Source organism: Zonotrichia albicollis, chromosome 2, assembly GCF_047830755.1.
Source record: "Zonotrichia albicollis isolate bZonAlb1 chromosome 2, bZonAlb1.hap1, whole genome shotgun sequence".
Taxonomy (NCBI): Eukaryota; Metazoa; Chordata; class Aves; order Passeriformes; family Passerellidae; genus Zonotrichia; species Zonotrichia albicollis.
In genome coordinates, this window is record NC_133820.1 from 76,503,313 (window position 1) to 76,523,442 (window position 20,130).

Genomic DNA, 20,130 nt, shown 5'->3' on the forward strand with positions numbered 1-20,130 from the left:
CAGCAAGGTCAAAAGCTGCTGCTTTGTTTTGTCCTGGATTTTGCACCCTCTGAAGGGAGACAGAGATGGTGTTATCTCTGAGAGTGAGTTTAGAGGCTTTGCTGGACAACCTTTGGCAAGTGCAGGGTGGAGCAGGCAGGGAGCCTGCAGCTGGCGTGCAAATCAGTGAGAAAACAGAGAGCACAGACACAGAGGTGACAGAAAGGAAACTTTCAGATACAGTCAGAGGGAGTCTGCTGCAATCTACTGTGAAAACTGCAGGATGGAGAACAAGGTCAGAAGGAAGGACGGGCACAGTGGATAGGGGAGAGATTTGTTCTCAAACAGTTTCAGCTGTGTTCCCCAGAAATCTTCCTTTTCTCTATTGTAATGGTTACTTCATCCTACCCTGTGACCTAATGAATTATGTTTTTTAATACTAAAAGCCCTGTTTTGTGGTTTGGTGTAGGGAACAACGTTGGCACACCTACCTCATGTCTCTGGCTGACTCAGCGTCACATCGACTTGCAATTTTCACAATGAACCTCTCAGACACAGGACAAGAGAAGAGACTTAGCACGCTGCCAGTCTATATCCAGAAGAACTGAAGTGGAAGAAAACTTACAGTTTCCCAAAACAGGGAAGGGGATATCAAGGTAACATTTCTGAACTGGATGTAGCATAGAATATTTCTCCTCTAGTGCCAAGTCAGCTGCTGCTGGGAGCTTATTAACCTTTGTGTATGGCCATTGAGGAATGAATTCCTATCAGTTTACAAGGCATAGAAAATGTTATAAGGCAGAAGATGGAAAAAGACATGATAGGACAAGCTGAGAGCAGTCTGAAGGGCACATCTATTTATTAAGCCTGCTGAACATTGCCTCCTGTAATAAATAGCAGGCTGGAGATCTCTCCAGGTTTTGTAAATAACTTGGTGCTTCTTTCCTCCATTACAGTAAATATACAGCATATGTTTAAGACAGGGCCTTAGACTTTCTTTAGCCCACATCCCCTGTTTTCCCATAGTTGCCTGTTCTCTGGCACAAACAACATTACTAATTACATACTAATAGCCTGGTATTGATGTATATTTTATCTAACCATTCCTAACTGCCTTTGGAAAGCTGGAAATGTGAATAAAAGGGCAAATATGCTCATAGAACCAGAAGAGAGTCAGTCAGTCAGTTGTCAATCACAAAAATGAGGCTGATATGGGAAAGAAAAATACTGCCTTTCAGTAAATTTGCCCCTGCCAAAGTTAAGTATAACCAGTTAGATAATGACTGTGCTATTATTCTAAATTGAATGTGGATTTTTTTTTGTAAATGTTGGAGGAAACCACATGGGAAATAACTGCAGAAACTTAGACAAAAAGCACTCAGTTCCCTGGTGATGCATCCTTCTGAAACGTCCACAAATGGCTTGATACGAAATATCTATGCATCTTCTTATTGTGTTTATCTAGTAAAGCTTTCTTCTTTCTTGACTTCATTTTTTCTTTTCTTCCACATCCCCCTCTTTGCCACTGTTTGGGTGGAGATGTGTAGGTTTGTAAAGGATGAAACAAGTCAGACAGTGATTACTCAAAGCATGAAACATGTCTTCCACCTGAGCACAATAAGATCAGAAGGACTTTTCTACTGCCTGTCAGGGGACTGAACAGACCTGTGCCATGATTTCAGGGCCTGCAGAGAATAGGCAGGTGCAATCAGCACAGGTTTTTCCTTCCAATGAGTGTGACAAAAAATAAAAGTTTATTGTAACAAAGTTTTGGACCTTGATTTCAAGGGGGAACATAATGCAAAGTCCCAATGGCCCACGGGTTTCCAGAAAGGAAGTGAGGCAGGAAGTCCATAGGTTGACTGATCTGTAAACTGAACTTGTGTGCCTGTGTGCACTTTGGTGACTTGTGTGCATTCCATTCATTGTAACTTTACTTCTGTTTTGCATGTGTATTTATCTCAGGCAATTTTTATTTTTTAATTTAAAGTATTATAAACTTTTGAGACTTTTGCAGTTTCGAAGAACCACCTTTAGGAACTATTTTTGTGATGCAATAAAAAAAATCACGTTTCACATGGTGTTGTTACGTAAAACTGAAGTAAAGTAGTGCAAATTTAGTTGGATAAAAATGAAGACAAAAAGTCAAGAGAATCAAGCTCTTCAGTACTAAAAAACAAGATAGCCTTTGTGATTGTTTCTCAGTGTTTTGGAGTAGTCTCTCACCTCTGTCAACTGAGCTGTGGTGATGCTTTCACAGATAACATGAAAACATGTTATCACTGAGTAATTTCTGACCTTATTCAAAGATATCTCTTTCTTTACTTTGTTCATCAAAAAGCTCTGTGCACTGTTGTGCAGCACCCTTGGTGCTTTCAGTACTTTGTTGCTGGTAAGCTGAATCTCCAGCACAACAGTAGGTAGCTGCTGATCAATAGCAACCGAAGGTGACACATTTCCAGAAGATGCTGGCTGTGAGCTTCTGAGCCCTCTGGAGAATGAAGTTTGGCATGACACACACGCAGAATCTTAAACAGCCTGTTTTATCCCCATTCTGTAGTCATTACTGACCATGCATCTCTGAAAGCACTCTTTTTCCACAAAGCCATGCTTACTTTAGGAACGTCAAAATGGCAGTTTCAAAAGTGAATGGGATCCAAGCAGCAATCACATTCTTCTTCACAGAACTCGATGTTTGTTGCCAAAACTATTGTTTCTATCCTTAGCTTTATTGCCAGTCTAACTTAATTAGCTAAATGGCATTATTTAGTGGCAAGTTCTCCAGTACATCTCCTCTAACCATTGCATATTTAAAGTAGATTTTATTCATGGAAATATTCTGGCAAGTGGGCAAAAATGAGATGGACAGAGGACAGAAAAGGAAGCTGAACAGAGTGGCCCCTTCCTACTCACTTTGACTGATGTGGAAATCTTTTTCATAAAGGAAATTAAGTGGCTCCAGGGGGGTAAATGCATTCTCCTAAGGATAGCACAGCATGCATAGTACCACTTAGCATGAGGCTGCTAACATACAATGGTAAATGACCACTACAGGATTTTATTGTATTTACTGTCAGTGCTGTTCAGTAACATCTAATGCTTGAAAGCTGTCAAAGGCTGGTTTAAGTACTTTGCTACACTACTTTGATGGATATCATCCCATGGCTTTCATTTCCCTTCTTTTTAATATAACTTGTAATCCCGTGGCATCGACTCAGATCAGCTTTATGTAAAAGTGTCTTCAAGTTCCTTCACTGTGTATTTTGCTGTTGCTTCTTTACACAGAGGGTAACTTTCATAGGTATTTCTATCTGGATGTGCCTCAAAAACCAGAGTAATGACCCTGTTAAATTTAACTCAGAAAGAAATCTTACCCTCTTGCTGCTATAAGATATGGGAAATTTTTCCAAATCCTGTTAAACATAAATTGTGTGCAGATCATCCCTGGTGTTATTTGTAGGGGTGTGACCAGATGTATATTTTTCACTGAGTCGTCTGTTTATCTACTTGTTTATAGTATGTATAATAAGTTCACATTGAAAACAGTTTCACATCTGTAGAGGAAATGGAAGAGTAACAGTGAATTTCAAAAAACTGAATGAAAATTTAGAAATGTAGAACAAACCAGGTCTGGATATGGACCACCTGGAAATGTCACAGAGGTCACAGCCCGCTTTCTCATAGCTGTGTCATGTGCGGAAAAGAGGGATTTGGAGCCCACAACTCAGGCAAATTATTTGAGACATCTGTGGTTTGTGCACTGGTCTTCCTGTGAAAGGACTTTCTATTTCATTGAATGAAACTTCCCCTGGACAATGTCCAGTCAAGCAAGGCCTCTCACGCACCGAACACCCATCCACTGTGCTAAAGCAATCAACTGAAGGACTAGCAGCATGGGAAACTGTAATGCAAGACAGGGACCGAGCAGGAAAGACTGAGAAGATTTAAAGTTCTTTCAGTAGTACTCTGATGGACTCAGATGCTATTTTAGTAAAAAACCCTTAATGGTCAGATTTTAAATGTTCTATTGTTTTGTCTCCACACTTTGTGCTTCATAAACTCTAGCAGAATTCTTCAGTTTTGCAGCTGGTATTGTAATTAGCAAACTAAATGACTTTTGCTTATAAACCCGTGAATCACAGCTAACTGCTAAATGCCACTGACATAAACATGTGCTTTATTGACGTCTTAAGCCTTTTCATTGTGTGAACACCTTTTCTTCTCTCAAACATTCCTCTGCTAGTAACAGTCACCTATCCCTACCCAAATAAATTGCTCATCAAGCAGCTTTCAACCTAGCTGAGATGGTTAGTGATCAGTGGGTTAGTAAGTAACTTTTCTCATTCCCTTGTTTATGTGTTAAGGGCCTAATTTAGCCTTCCTCTTTTTTGAAACTGTGACTGTGGTTGTCCCTGAAACTTCACAATATGTTTTGCTGTGTTCAGGAAATTTAAAAAAAAATCAGTGCAGACAATTTATCTCATCTCTGAGATGCTTTTCTACTATCAGTGCCAAACTGTTAGATAAATTTAAAATTAAAATAAAAAAACAGAAGAGAAAATCTGCTGCATGTCACTTGTGGTGATTGCATTTCATTGGTATCTGAACTCATCCTTCTGCTTATAAAGGAGATTGGATGCTTTCTTATGAAAGAAATGCAGATAAAAGTTGTTGCTACCAAATCATATATATATCTGGTGAAACTCCACTGGTTTTGTCACATTCCAAGAGGGTGAATTTGTTATAATACTTTGAAAGCCATTATTAACTTGAGAAGGATTTGAAATAAAACACTTTTGTATTTACAAATACTGTGTATTGGTCACTGATAAAGAGGAAGCATATTCTGCAGAGCTATGACATTTCACCTGCCTCTCCATGTGGATGTGAGGCCATCAGAAATGGATACCTTGAATCTGCATCTCTATGTGCCTAACTATAATTACATTATAGCAATGTGTTGAAATTCAGATGCTGTGCTAGATATAAATGCAGTGCAATTTTGTTCTTTTTCAGGTCATTGGGGAGATTGATAAGGATCCAGAGAAGAATATATGTACTGCAATATTTAATTTCTGAGAGTTCTACAGAAAAACTGTATTTTCTCCTTCTTTCAATGCATTGGTAAAGGGAGGTGTCCCAGAAACTTGCAAGCCAGTCAGAGAGTCACTTGAAATAGTAAAGCTCTTTGAAAATACTGAGGGTAGAGAAAAGTATTAAACCCTTACTCAATAAGACATAGTTATTTCTCTGACACAAGGATTCTTTTATGTTAGAGCCTGAGACACCACTTTCACACACTGCTACGCAAAACCTGACAAATAAAAACTGAACAATAAGAAAGTCTACAGAAAAGTCCCAGCCACTCTTAATACAGTAATAGAGTATTCATCTCAAAGGATGCCAAGGTTAGAGGTGAGGATTCAGTTCTCAGAGTCTCTGTCCTAGGAGACTGCTAAGATACTGGATAAAAGTGTTTTGTGTAATACTGTTCAAACGCACGGGAGAGTTGGCCACACTGGAAGTCCCTGATGAGACCAGACATTTAACAGCCTTACCAGGGTATAAGCACTAAGCAGTACAGTAGGATGAGACCTTCTATTATGGAGATTGCTGGACAGGGAATAAAGGTGGCCTATGGATGTAGGTGGTAGTCCAGCAAAAGGTTTCTGAGTAATACAGTAAAGCCACAGTGTCAGTGCTTGGTTTGCAAGTCCTTTTGCAGATGTATCCTAATATGCCAATGACACTGTTACAGCCCTTCTCACACCAAAATATGTTTAGAGCAGATCTCTAGCATGGAGTCTAAATTTGTTGTGAATCCTCAGCACTGCAGGCTGCATTTTTTCTTAAAGTTGCCAGATTCCACAAACCTCCAGTGTAAGCTGTTGTCCTGTTAATGTTACATGTAAGGGTATGGACAAATCTTTTATTTCTAAAAAGATGAAAAGGCTGTGCTTGTCACAACTGTAAGTAGCTCTTTGTGATCCAAGCAGCACTAAAAAGAACATTTTCTTTTTCTCCCTGGTTTATCTGTATTTAAGCAGACTAAAGAGGAAATATAAAGAATATAAGAGGCTCTCAGAAGTCCATGTAGCTTGTTCAAAGATCATGAAGAAATATGTAGCAATATTTAGGAAATGACTAATACCTTCTGGAACAGAGCTTTCCCTTTCACTAAAAGGCATTTCTGTTTTCCTATTGGATTCCATGAGATGCCAGAAACATGAATTAAAAATATGGAAATATTCCAGAATAAAAGTAAGGCTTTTCTAAGGCTTCTTAGATCCATCTGTCTTCTCAAAGAAGTCTAGTTTCTTTCTTCACTTGAGAAATACCAGGATGAGCAACAACTAAAAATGATAACAAGAATGAAACAAATACCTAGCAAAATGTGAGCAAGAAAGGATTGCAATGCCTCTGCAGAGCCAAGTATTTAGATTAATTTTTGAAATTCTGGAATTTGTGAAATAAAGAATTATTGCTGCTGTAAGATTTAAAATAATTTCTAAATGCCTAAAAAAATTAAAAAAGGGAATTTCATTAAAGAATAAAAAACTTTTAAAGTGTTCAATATGGACAATTTGTCGCAGCTCATTCCTTTAGTGATTGAGCTATATTTCGAGGAAACATCAGAACTGAAGGTGTCAAGGAATCTACATTTATGCAGATATTCTATTTACTGCTACTCAAATATTCAGAAATTTAAATAACAAAGAGCTATAGGAAACAATGTACCAAATCTGTACATCATAAAATGGTGGTGTTGAGCTCCATGAAACTTTTAGGTGTAAAAAGTGTCAGAATTTAATTCCATACTTTTGTCTTCGGATATCACCATCAGGGAAATGAATTTATTTTTTTTAGTTCTTGGAGGACCTGTCTAGCCATTAGACAGAACAACTAAATGGATCAACAAGAAGCTGCAAATGGGATTTTTCTGTAGCTTTGGTATTACTGAAAATGGGATAAAACTGCCAAAGCTATTGCTTGTGTTGTAGAACAAATTCTCTCCTGATGTAAAATGATACAATTCCATTGACTGCAATGACGTTACACCCAATTTATGTCAGAAAAATATGTAGCTCTTTATCCATTTATCTATAAGCTGGTTGCTGTGACTTAATTTCACATGAATTATGTTACTGTTCTTGGTCTGTGCCCTTGCAGCACTTTATTACATAGAAGGCTAGTTCAGCAGAAATAAATAAATATGTGATTTGCAGTCTCAGCAAATGTCCTAGCCAAGAACAATGGCCTCTCTGCAGTGTTCCAGACTAATTGCCCCCAATTTTCTGCTCTAACCTTCATATGCAATACTATTCTCCTCATTCTTTTTCCACCCAGTCCTCATGTTCAGATTTTGTCCAGTGTCAGCACAACTTAGGTATTCAAATTCCTTTAGAGTATAGCTTCCTCTGTGTGATCCTCAGTGATCATAAGAAACATGTGTTACATTTAAGAAAGCCCATTACTTAAGAAAAGGATATGCTTTAAACCTTTCCTTCTTAAGCTCTTGCCCTGAATTTTCGTGTTTGATAGTATACCCTAACATTTATGGTAACAAATGCTGTCATTATAATTGTGTCTTATGCTCACTAGTATATCATCATCCAATATTTTTCTAATTTCACAGTCAAAACCCTCCATCAAATATCATAAGCAGTTTAACTGATATTAATACAAGTAGGAAGATTTTTGAGCTTATTTTAAGGCTGATTGGCAGCAACTTTCTGTCCAAAAACTGAATGCAGTAGTACGAAGTTAATGATAAGCATTAATAAACCATGCTCGAGGTAATTTCTAAGGTACTAAGGACTTTTTGATGATTAGTGAACATGTCTGAAAATTGTTCTGGTCACCTACTTAACAGCCTGTGTCTTTGGAAGGCATTAATCCAGAACATTGACTTCATTTTATCATTAAGTCTTCTACATTATAGGAAGTTGTTTGTGAGGCCTATTGGATTCAGTGGTGTACACGAAGGATGTAATTAGAGAATCTGTAAGTAGTTAGTTTCAGTTATAAATAAGTATTTTGTTCCCAGCTACTTACTTTAGGAAGCATCTGCTGAATTTAACAGAATTGGTTCCCACAGTCCAGCTGCATTTCTGCTGAACAGTTCAACCAGGTGTGGAGCCATAGTCTATGACCTTTGAGTGCTTATCCACTATGAGAAACCATGGACCATTCTGTTGAACACAATACATAGGTAAAAAGTAAAATAAATGTCCACAAAACCCATGATATCTGTGAAATGGAACTGTGTTGCTGTTGAAGTCTTTTATTAAGTCTCGTATTAGAAAAAAAAACCCACATTTTTTTATGCATATACAGGTTTTAGGTAAATATTCCTCATGGGACTTGCCTCTATCTGCTCTATGTTGAAAGTCAAATTCTAAGTTATCTACTGTTGGTATGTTTTCCAAACATTCCTGTCTTTTCCTTTACGTTTCCTCATCTTGCTCTGTTCACCTGCTGAGCCAGTCTGGACTGGGGGAATCTTTTTCTCAGTTCCTACCTTTTGGATCATAACTCTATCTTCTTTACTGCACCATTAAAATGACTATAATGTATTTGCATGGTGGCTTATCTGACCTGGTGTTCTCCTTCTTGTGTCCCCTGTGGACACTTAAAAAAGAACCATTATGAAATAAAATTATCACTATAGAAAATTTTACTCCTAGTCTCATTTAGTTAACATTGATATAACTTTTGATAAACTCAAGAGGAAGAAAATAGAGTCTTGCATCATCTTTCTCATATTGTATGCAGTTCCTGTGTCTCTGGGGGGCTCCCAAACACAGAAGCACAGTATAATGTTGTATTTCCTTTAGTCTTTGTGTTCAAAGTCTTGATAAATCTTTTGCGTCTGTCCTTTGTCAGTGCATCAGGCTGTATATTATGGGTAACCTTTTGTAGGCCTATCTGGGTTCACCAGAGCTGAAAAAATTCCTGTATTTCTTTTCTGGGAGGGAAAATTTTGTAGATGCTTTTTATCTCTAAAACAGTTTTTAAAAAGATGATTCTATGAAGTTTCTGATAAATTCTTAAGAGTATTACATTTCTTTCAGAGAAACATATTTGTAAAATAAAAAAAAAAATTCTCATTGTAGATTGTTGATATTGTATTTATATAATTGTTTTAAATGTAGTCAAATATATTTTAAAATGAAATTATATTGAAGTTTTAGACATGTCAACGTATTCATGATACTACTCTTGTACTTCAATTGATACGACTCACAGGCATATCTTTGGCTCTACCCTAATGTTCTCCCTCTCCCTAGCGCTCACTAATGCATGTGCCTCTTCTTTCCTGCCTGTGCCCCACACCTGACTGCAGCAAATCCTGTCTCTTTTCAGTAAAACACTGGATACATTATTTTTGTGCTGTATAAATAAGTCAATGTACTGACCAGAATGAGTGAGGGACAAGCATACCTGTAGTGCAATAACCTGTGTAAAAAAACAGAGTCCCAGTACGCCCAGAACCATTTGAAAGTTTGACATTAAACAATTTTTGTAATGTTGGTACTGACTTCAGGACAGCTATTCAATATGTTTGCTCTGCAGGAAATCATGCACATGAAAATATTAATTTATAGAATCATAGAATCACAGAACAGTTTGAGCTGGAAGAATCCTTTAAAGGCCATTTAGTCCAACCCCCCCGCAATGACCCTGGACATCTTCAAACAGATCAGGTTGATCAGAGCCCCATCCAACCTGACCTTATGCAATATTCATCTGAAGAATGTGCAGAATATTCCTTTTTTCCCCCTCTGTACATTATTCTTTATTAGAGATTTAAATATCACTATATAAAAAGTTTATTTTTGCTATTATGGTAAAAAAAAAAGTTTAAGAATGTTTTTATTTCATTGCACTTTTTATAAAGGTGTGATATTTATACTTTAATCTACTATTGCCAAAATAACCCAATCAGTTCATGCCAAGTTTAGTAAGTTAGAACTATGGAAATTCTGCATGGAACAAAATAAATTTCCCTACTTTACATGAAATTTCCTTGTTTTAGAACAATTTAAATTCCAAGTTTTAAATATTTGTTTCATTGATACAGGATGGTTCTTGTAAATTAATTTGGCAAGAAAATGTTATTCCCCTTATATTCCAGGCAGTTTCCTCCAAACCTACCATTTCTGTCCACCCAGCCCTCACTAGTTTTCAAATATACACTCACTGTAGGTCAAGTTCTACATTTGGCTTTAAGCCTGGGACTCTCTTGACAGCCTCCTACATAGAAGGTGATTGTTGACCTTAATTTTTTCTGTAAGTATGACGCCAATATCAAGAGGGTTAATTTGTTACTCTAAAGTGTGTGTGAACTTAGCCTGTCAGGTTTTTTCCAAGTCTCAACTCCAATAAATATTCTTAACATTAAGTATGAAATATGTGGCTGCCTTGGCACAGATACTTCATTTCTGTATTCGATCAGAAAGTCCTTTTTGTTTACAGTTTTCCTGAGTTTTCTTGAGTGGCCAATTATACTGAATATATAGTGAGAACATGTTTAAAAATCCACCAAATTCTGTGCTGTTGCTCTATTTTCAACACAGCTTAATTTGGCCCCTTGGCTCATGCATTCTTACAGGCTTTCTGTACAAAGTAGCCTAACTCTTTTCTTCCTAGTGTAAGATTTATCTGCTCTAGTTTTGGCACTTTTAAAAGAAAAAAAATTCTCTAACCTGTCCTGTTCTTTCTTTACAATCAATGAAGAGAAATGGATCCCTCAAGGGAATTATTTTTCTCATCCTAAGATTGGTATCTAGGATGGGTCAGATGGATTGCTCTTTGGAGGTGCCAATTTCTTTGTAGTTATTATCAAGGGAACTTAGGGTGACTGACTCAGTCTTATGTCTGTAACTTTTAGTTGTCTGAAGTTATGTGACATAAATTGTTCTTTCTTATCATAACATTCTCTGAGGATGTGAATAATTAATTATTCTCAGAAAATATTACCTTGAAGACAATAGTGTTTTGACTGAGACACAAAATGTTGAAGATAATTCAGTGTACATATATTTGAAAGTTTTGTGCTGCTCTGGCAGAATCTTGGGAGATTTGATGAAACAAGCAGAGTGAGCACTGGTGCATTACCTGTACTTCTGGACACATGTAACCAGGATTTTATACAGAAAAGTAAAGATTTCAGTTATATTAATAGAATTAACCTCATTTAATGCTAGAAATTTACCATGGAGACCTCTATATGTGTTTTAGCCTTTTTAGGCTCCTTTTCTAATCAAGAGATAGAAATAAGACCTTTCAAGGTACAATACTTCTGACCTATTTTAGATGTTCACTTTTAAATGAGTTGAACAATGGTTCAAAAGTTTCAGGTTTACTCCACTGATTTTAAAGCAAGAAAGGTGAGTCTTGCTGGGATGAATTCAAGTGCAGAGATCAAATTTATTCCTCTGTTATTCATAAATAGATCACAAGGAGAAAATAGATCCAAACAGCTTCAAGGGGACAAAAAGCTGTGCTGTGAAATCTCAAAACTGTTTAGTGGCCCTCAGCTTTTTAGTGTCACATAATGTTAATTGTTGTTGTGACATTGGACAAATATTTATGGCTCAAATGTGACATTTATTGATAATAAAGTCAACTTTATAAAAAAATGTATAAAGACAATTATTCCACACACTGTTACCTATTACATTTTTTTTTTTTTTAGAAAAGAGCTCTAGAACTAATTTACAGTGCTGGTAGAAAATTAATAACTAGATGCTAAGATTATTTTGTTAATATCTCAGATTTTGAATATAGATGCACATTATCATAAATACTTCTATTTATAAAATTATCTTTGCAGATTTTGCATCTTGGTTACTGGAAATGTTTTCTCTATGAAAGCTTTTTCCTTTTTCAGTGCTATAGGCATATTCTTATTCTGTATGAGTTGTTGTATTATTTCTTCTTCCTAAATTTGAGGAATTTATTGCTTTTATTGTTCTAAAATCCTCCATCAGCATGAAATGGGTGAGAAAATTGGCATGTTATTGGTTTTTGTTCTTTATTTGAGGTTCATATAGATATATAAATATACTTAGGAATAAAATATTTTCCTTTTTTATCTCTTGCAAGAATATTGCTATGTGATCTTTAAGTAATTTTACCTTCTATTTCCAGATATCTTTCCTTTTACTTTTGTATACTGTTCCCACAACCAATTGCTCAGCCTCTTCAAGTCAGCTTATAGACTTCTCCCTCACAATCTTCATTTCTATTTTTTAAGACAACAATTTTGCTCATGTCTGTATTTATATATGTGCTAAGAAAATCTTGACAAGACAGAATAAAAGTATAAGAAAAATAAATAAAGTGGTGACTTTATTCTTTTTACAGTGGGACTTGGATATTTTTTTTTGTGTTTGAGTATTAATTTATGAACAGGATATTATTTTGTTTTGAGGAGTGCAAAGCAGCCTTGCTTTTCGTAGTCTGCAACTAGGTTCTGGTGATACAATAAATAACAATAATGTTATTTAAGAGAGAATATTAAGAGAGAATATGGTCCAGGTTCACTTGTGAGGTCCAGTGTCACTCACTAAATGAAAGTGATTGAGAGTCTGTTAAACAGGGTGACATATGAGAGTGAAATGTTTCTCCACTTAACTAATTTTTTGGAAAAAAAATATGCCAAGAGACAAGAAAAATTTTTCCACAATACAGAACAATGTGGAGAGGATTATACATACCACTGAGTGATTTTTATTCTAATCCCTCTCTGCTATTTCTATCACTCCACTGGAGCCTTATAGACAAGTTACAAAAAATTACATGACCAGCAATCTATGGAAAATGCAATCAAATATTTTCTTATTTTTGCTTGGAAGAAAATTAGGCCACCAGGAAGAATGAAACTGAAGGATAGGAGAGTAATTTTTATCCATTTGTATGTATTACTTTTTTTTTTTTTATACCTGGAGATTAAGAAACAACTGATGTGGTGCAAATTAGGAAAAATGAACGTGACAAAAACTGCCACCATATGTGGATAAGCATCCCCTAAGCACATGGTTCATCACTTGTTTACTCTAGTTTAAATTTGCCTTAAATTTGAGCTGAAAAATTTCATAGGTGGGCACACATGCACGGGAGAAGTGGCCCTAGGGAGTGAGGTGAGCAGCACTCACCTCTGCTACACTGTGACTTGGGCTGGTGACACAAACACCTCATACAAGCCTGAGGCTAGACTTGGTTGAGGTGCCTGTGTCACCAGCCCCAGTCACGGTGTAGCAGAGCATGCACAGCATTCCTGAAGTGCACACAGAGCATGGACCTTCTCTGGAGAGTGGCAGCTGTGGGCACTTGCACTGAAATGCAGAGCCAGAGGAAAGGTGTCCCTTTCCTTTTTACTCAGCCAAGCAGCTTCCAGCTCAGATAATTTGCAGTTTAGGTAGGAAATGAGAAACTTATTGTCAGTCTTTTCCACTGCTTAGTATTTATATATACCTGTGCCTTTCTCCTGCTCCAGTTTTCTGGTGAGGGAAGAGCCCCAGCAGTTTGCCTTTTCATGGATGTTTCCTGCTATTGCACCCTAACCAAAGTACAAAAATATGTGGGATATCTGGAACCAAATGGAGGCAATTCAGAAACCTGGACTATGAGATGAGTGAATGGTCGCTGATAAAAACAGATCAGCTTCCAAATCCTTATGCCTTGAGTTGTTAATGCATTTCACACTGTGTGGTGATTGGAAAATCAGAAGCAAGCTGGTGAGGACCAGAACCTGAATTGCTCCACACCCAAGCAGAGGACACAGAACCTGAATGTCAAGTGACTTTTCTCTCCTCACTTGCCACAAGTCTTGCATTCCTTTTCATATACTCAAACAGTTACAAATGAAAGCAAAACTTTGCACTCAGGCAGACTAAACTGTGTATGAATTTCTTTCAGGTGAGTTTCAAACCCAGCACTGACTGCTTACTGGGCAAGTGCACACAGCTACTAAGGTAATCTATCCAGTCAGAGACCATCACTGACATCTACTCTTTAACAAATACAAGCCTGCTCAGCTAAGCCTCCAACTGTCAGGAATGGACCTAAACTCTGATTCTAGATTGAAAGAGGCTTCTTATCCCTGAGAAGCGACTTCTGCATACAGAGGAATGCGTGGAGTGTTACCTATTGACTGGGTTTATGCAGCTCCTTTACGATTGCAAAATAGTTTTGTAGATCATCTTTCTCAAGCCATATTTAGTCCTTTCAGAAGGGTCTGAAAAGGTGCTTGAGTCAGGATCTCTGAGCCACTCAGTTAAAACAAGCTGTCTGTATCTGGCATGAAGTGAGGTCAGTAGGGTCAGGTCATCATGTTCACAGAATCACAGAATATTCTGAATTGGAAGGGATCCATTCCTCAGTGATCCTCAAGGATCATTGAGTCCAAATTTTAGCCCTGCACAAGACACCCAAAGAGTCACACCATGTGCCTGAGAGCACTGTCCAAATGTCTTGAACTCTATCAGCCTTGGTGCTGTGATCACTTTCCTGGGAAGCCTCTTCCAATGCCCAACCACCCTCTGGGTAAAGAATCTTTCCTGATATCCAGCCTAAACCTTCTCTGACAGAGCTTCAGGCCATTCAGTGTGGTCCTGTCACTGGTCACCAGAAAGATATCAGCATCTGCCTCTTCTCTTCCCCTCATGGGGAAGTTGTAATTGCAATGAGGTGTCCCCTCAATCTCCTCCAGGCTGAGCAGACCAAGTGATCTCAGCTGCTTCTCATACAGCTTCCCCTCAAGCTATAGCTTCCCCTCACCATCTTTGTTTCCCTCCTTAGGACACCCTCTAACAGCTTTATATCTTTCTGACATTGTAACACCCAAAACTGTCATCAGCACTTGAGGTGATGCCACCCCAGCTCAGAGCAGAGCAGGACAATCCCTTCGCTTGCCCAGCTGGTGATGCTGTGCCTGATGCCCCCCTGCACATGGCTGTCCCTCCTGGATCCAGGGCACTGCTGACTCAGGTTCAACTTGCCATTGACAAGGACCTTGCTGGTCATAGATGTTGTATAGGTACTAACCAGCATTGCACTGGTGCTTTACATTCCTCTAAACAACTGTGTCTCCTTCTTTCTGTCTTTGCAACACTGACACCTCAAGGGGTACAAGAACAAATTTCCTGAAGGGGTTAAACACTCAATACTGGGATTCATGTCAACCATAATTACTTTATGTATATGTGTGTATGTGTGTGTGTGTGTGTGTGTGTGTGTATCCTGTGACTCCTCAATCTACTAATTCTGATGGCAGTACAGTTCTAAGACTCAGTATAGTCTGCTGCACCATTCATAACTGAGTTAAAGGAAAATAAGTCCTTTAATAATTAAAAAAAGTCTTTTTTTTTACTTTATCAGCTTGATAATAATACAGGGTTTAATTGACCCCACTGCAGCAGAATTTCTAATTCTGAAATAAAAAGTGAAAAGTCAGGGATCTTAAATTTTTGTTAATAGATCCTAATGAATCACCCTGAAATAGCTGGCTCAAACAAGTCAGAACACTGTCAGCCAGCTCAGTTTGCCAAGAATCCATTTCTCTTCTAAGAGATAAATGAGGTTCCTCAGTGTGGAGAATGCAGAGTGCTAGTGTTATGCCCTTTTATTTTAGAGTTGATTTATTCCAGTTGTAATGAAAGGTCACAAATTTCAGTGTTCCTTTTTTGCTTCCTTCAATTCTTTCAAATGAAATTTTCTTGAGTAAGGGTAATCGGACATCTGAGAGTACACTTTGTGTCAGTCAGTTCTCCCACCATTATCTTTGTGATTCAAATGACCATTATTAAGATATATTTTAATTTTTGTCATTAATAATATCAATATTCTAAAGTCCCATCTTAAGTCTAGTGAGCTAATACAAAACTTCTGGATCACTTGGGGTATTTTGAATCAATCCCTGTGTTACCTATCACCCCTGATGTTTTTCAACATGGCCCTTGTATGTTGACCTTATCATGTCAATGAATTCCTAGGGAAAGAGTCAATAAGAGTCTATCTGCCAGCCAGGTGACATTGGCTGGTACGACATTGTATTCTGCAAATGCCACTTGGTCTTAACTTTGGAACAAAATCAAATTCAAATGCTAGTTGATAATTAAAACTTTCAATGTTGGAAGGCCACACAAGGAAGAACTTATTAGGAATACATAATCAAGTTGTATTCCTTATCCTGAGGAATGGAATTATAGATTGTGATAATGAATGTGATTGGAGATAGGTTATAATACCAGCTTCAGAGCTATGAAAGAAAGGAGATCTGAAAGATCATGTAAAATTATTCTACATTATGCTCTTATTTAACTTAATAGTGACAAGCAGAAGAAAGGGTTGGGGGTAGGAAATCCCAGAAGTGAAGGACTGATAAAATTTCAAAAAACTGTTTATTATAATTATAAAAATCTGGACTAAGGCTTAATGTTAGATAAACCACGTAAGACATAATAATCTTCAGAGCTATGGGGCCAAAGAAGATGCTGTAGGAAAGACATAAGGTGGAATATTTCCATTTGCATCTTAAACAAATATTGAGGTTTGCTTAAAGTACAGAATCTCCTGATAGGACATTGTCTTCAGGATACCTAGCTTCATTCTTATCTGTGATTCTAGATATCTTGAGATGAGTCATTTCTTGAGCTGTTTTTTTTTTAAGTCTATTGAAGAGTGATAATGGAAATTGTAATTACAGTGTTTTTAAGCATTGTTTGGTCAAGATATGAGAAGAACACAATAAAAATTAGCAGCTACAGAGCTCAAACGGTGAAACTATGACTTTTCTGCACAGGTTGCAGATCCAGTGAATAACAGAAGAAATAATCAAATGGCACCAGATATCTTAAGTACAGAGAACAATTTTCTCTGTACTTAAGATATCTGGTACTTCAGAGTACTTCAGAGAACAATTTTCCAAAATTAATTTTAAATATTTGAAATTACCTGTTGCTGGGTTTGCTATGTATATCATTAGAGATACATTCTAAAGCTTCACTTTAACATTTCTTTGTTCAGTTAAAGACTGTTCTTTGTGTTCAGTTCACTGACTTACTCAATTCAGTTCTTTCTCAATTTCACTTAACTTCTGACTTGGAGACAGTCTTGTTCCTCCTCAGCTTTTTTTTTCATTAGGCTAAAACAGAGAAAAAAGAATTTTTTGTCATAAGATACACCATTTGAGTATTTGATTATCCTTGATTTTCCTCTTTTAGACTACCACCAATTAGTCCACCTTTTTGAGGTCTGGCACAGAAATCCTATTGTTCTTAACCAGGGTTGTGTTTGTCGATGTGTTTGCTCAATATCAATGTAGCTCTTGTTACTATACCAAACAAAAGACAAGTAACAAGACAATTTTCTAAGGTTACTTTGTTAGTGAAATTTGTGCAACTCTTGCTAAAAGTCTGTCCCTTTCTCAAATCTTTCTAATAACCCTAAAGGGTACACATGACCTTATTTATTTCTTTAAATTTTATGATGTTCATAGTTCATTTATGCATTGTCTGAAATAAGGCCCAAATTCTGACATTGAGTCATCTTCTATTAGAACAAGGAAGCCCTTACAACTTCTTTTGTTCACAATATGCAGAAATCCAAAATCTGTTTCATGCAAGTGAAGTCAAAATCCAGCATTTTAACTGTAACTGCGCCCTTTGCTATAATATGCATAGCTTTTTATTATTTTTAGTAGAATTCCTTCTGTTAGAATTTGGCTTAAAAATGTAAGTTATTTAACAGACATAATTAGGTTGCTAAGCATTAACAGTTAATTATCATATTAATAAACAGTTATTACTCCCGTTCTATACTGAACCATGCCAAAGCAGCATTATTATGTATGCATTGCTCTTAGGCAACGTAATTGTCCTTAAAGGAAATCATTACAATTTAAATGAAATTGGGAGCTACTGGTTAGGGATGGCTGTAGGGCATGCACAGTACATACTAAGCAAGGAACTGTAATTTCCCCATATCACATCTCTTCAGTAATTTCACATCACAGGGTTATCTGTGTTTAGTTAAGAGGAAAACAGTTTATTTTTGCCTTGCAATTTTACAAGGGCATTATTTAACCAAGGACAAGCCAGTCCCTAAAAGTAAGGTAATGCAGAGTCACTGAATCTTAGATTTTAATATGGGTTAGTAAACTATTTCCATGACCACTTGGACCATGATTTAAAATTTGTTGTATTTCAGACTATTTCTAAGGTATGGATTTGCTGTGGCACTAGCAGATGCTGCCCAAGCAATGTGAAACATAGAATGAAGGCTAGAAGCACAGCCTAAAGGCTAGAAGCACCCCAAGTAACATCCAATGTAAAATATATCTCTGTACAGAAATAACTGTCTCTTTTGGCTGACTAGATTTTTGCTTGCTTTTGCACGTTCTTTGTGTCTAAAAGGTACACTAAGGATGTGTTCTCCTCTATAACATTTTTTTGTCATATGAAGGTTAATTGTTTGACTTAATCTCTTTGACATCTGTTAAAATACAAGGAATTTGAGCATTAGTTCCTGGTATTTTCTTAGACTGATAACTAATTAATGTTTTACACTGCTATAAACATTTCCTTAGTTTCAGTAAATGACTCACATTTACAAAAAGGTTATATCATGCGTGGGTGCTAAGGATTTTTCAGATGAATTAGTCAAAACCTCAATATTAGCTTTATTAATAAGCATTATTTGATAAATATGACACATAGCAAATGATGTGGCTCATAAAGTACTATAACAGAAAACAATCCCTAGCCTGTCAGAAGCAAGGCATTAAAACTTTTTTGTTTGCAAAATGAATGCCAAAATAGTAAAGACAATTCCTCTAACCCATATTAGCAACAAAATTCTGTCTTATGTTTGATTCCTCATACAGTTTGAACTCTTTTCCTTCCAAATATATTAGGCTAAATTAGAAGTGACTCATCAGTACCCAGTTGAATTGTGTCAATATAAAAACAGAGCAGTGATAACAATCAAGACCAATATACACAAATTGAAACCAAGCATCTTTGAAAAGAAGCTCTTTGTCCTGCCTTTAATATGAGCTTTTAATGGTGAAATTCTTCCTTCCTTGTCCCTGGGGTCAACCAGGAATACTGCTTTGAGTCCTTGACATAAACAAGAACAGAGTCTGACCTCCTTTCTGCAGAAGCTGCTACTACCTGCATCACAAAAATAAGCTCATGTGACTTTCTGAATCCATACTTACATTGCTTTTAAGAAACATTAAAAATGACTTTTTTAATATTGAGAGCTTCTGTCAGTGGCATTCCTTATTTCCAGCTTCATTGGCATTTGAAGCCTATAATTTACTGCTAGAATGTGAATGTGTGACCTTACACAAAGCCTCGCCATTCCTGGGTTTTACCTTGTGCAATTGGATTGCTTGTGAAGGAAGGTCATCAAGGCTGTCAGGAAGGGGTTATGGCATTGCCATAGTTGGCATGAGGTAGGGAGCAAAAACTTGTGATTAGACATGTGCCACTGCCAAAAAAGCCAGCTGAACTGGGTTCAGCTCATTGCTCTGAAATAGACAATAGGCTCCTGGCTCTAGAACTGCAATCACTCTAATACTCATTGTGCTACCAAAATGCATTAGGGACTTATAGAGAATATGAGCAGTTCACAGCACAAGTTTTTAGGCCTTTTGGCCACCACATCCCCATTTAATTACAAAAGTCCAGGCTTGGAGATAAATTCCAGATTTTTTTTGCATCAAATCAAAGACCTGGGCAGTAAAATCTAATCATGGAACTAAATACTGCTAGAGCTACTTGATGGGATTTGATCCAAGATTTTATTCCAGAAGGAATAGCACATTTTTATCTCATTCCTTAGGGGCATGCATGGCTCATGTGCATCTGTTTATGGTCTCCCACTTGATGTTATAATAATGTCTTTAGACTGAATGAGATGGCAGTACTATATGACAATGTTCAGATAAGTTGGGAATGCTTCATTTGAAGCCAGAAAACTCTATGTAGGGAACCTTGGCAAATAAGAAGCATAATTTAGCTTGATCCTCTGGAAGGACAAGAGGTGAGAAAAATGCAGGCTATCAATACTGTCCAATGAGCTATAGGAGACACAAGGAAGATGGGTGATGAATAATGGCTGAATAGGAAAAGCTTT

At 37.0% G+C, this 20,130-nt stretch overlaps 1 long non-coding RNA gene across 1 annotated transcript; it reads left to right on the forward strand.

Annotated features, from left to right (window-relative positions):
* On the forward strand, window positions 1–12,290 carry LOC113459969 (uncharacterized). Its single transcript, XR_012579055.1, has 3 exons — window positions 1–274; window positions 449–635; window positions 4,996–12,290. It is a non-coding gene; the product is annotated as an uncharacterized LOC113459969 (long non-coding RNA).
* Window positions 12,291–20,130: the final 7,840 nt, after the last annotated feature.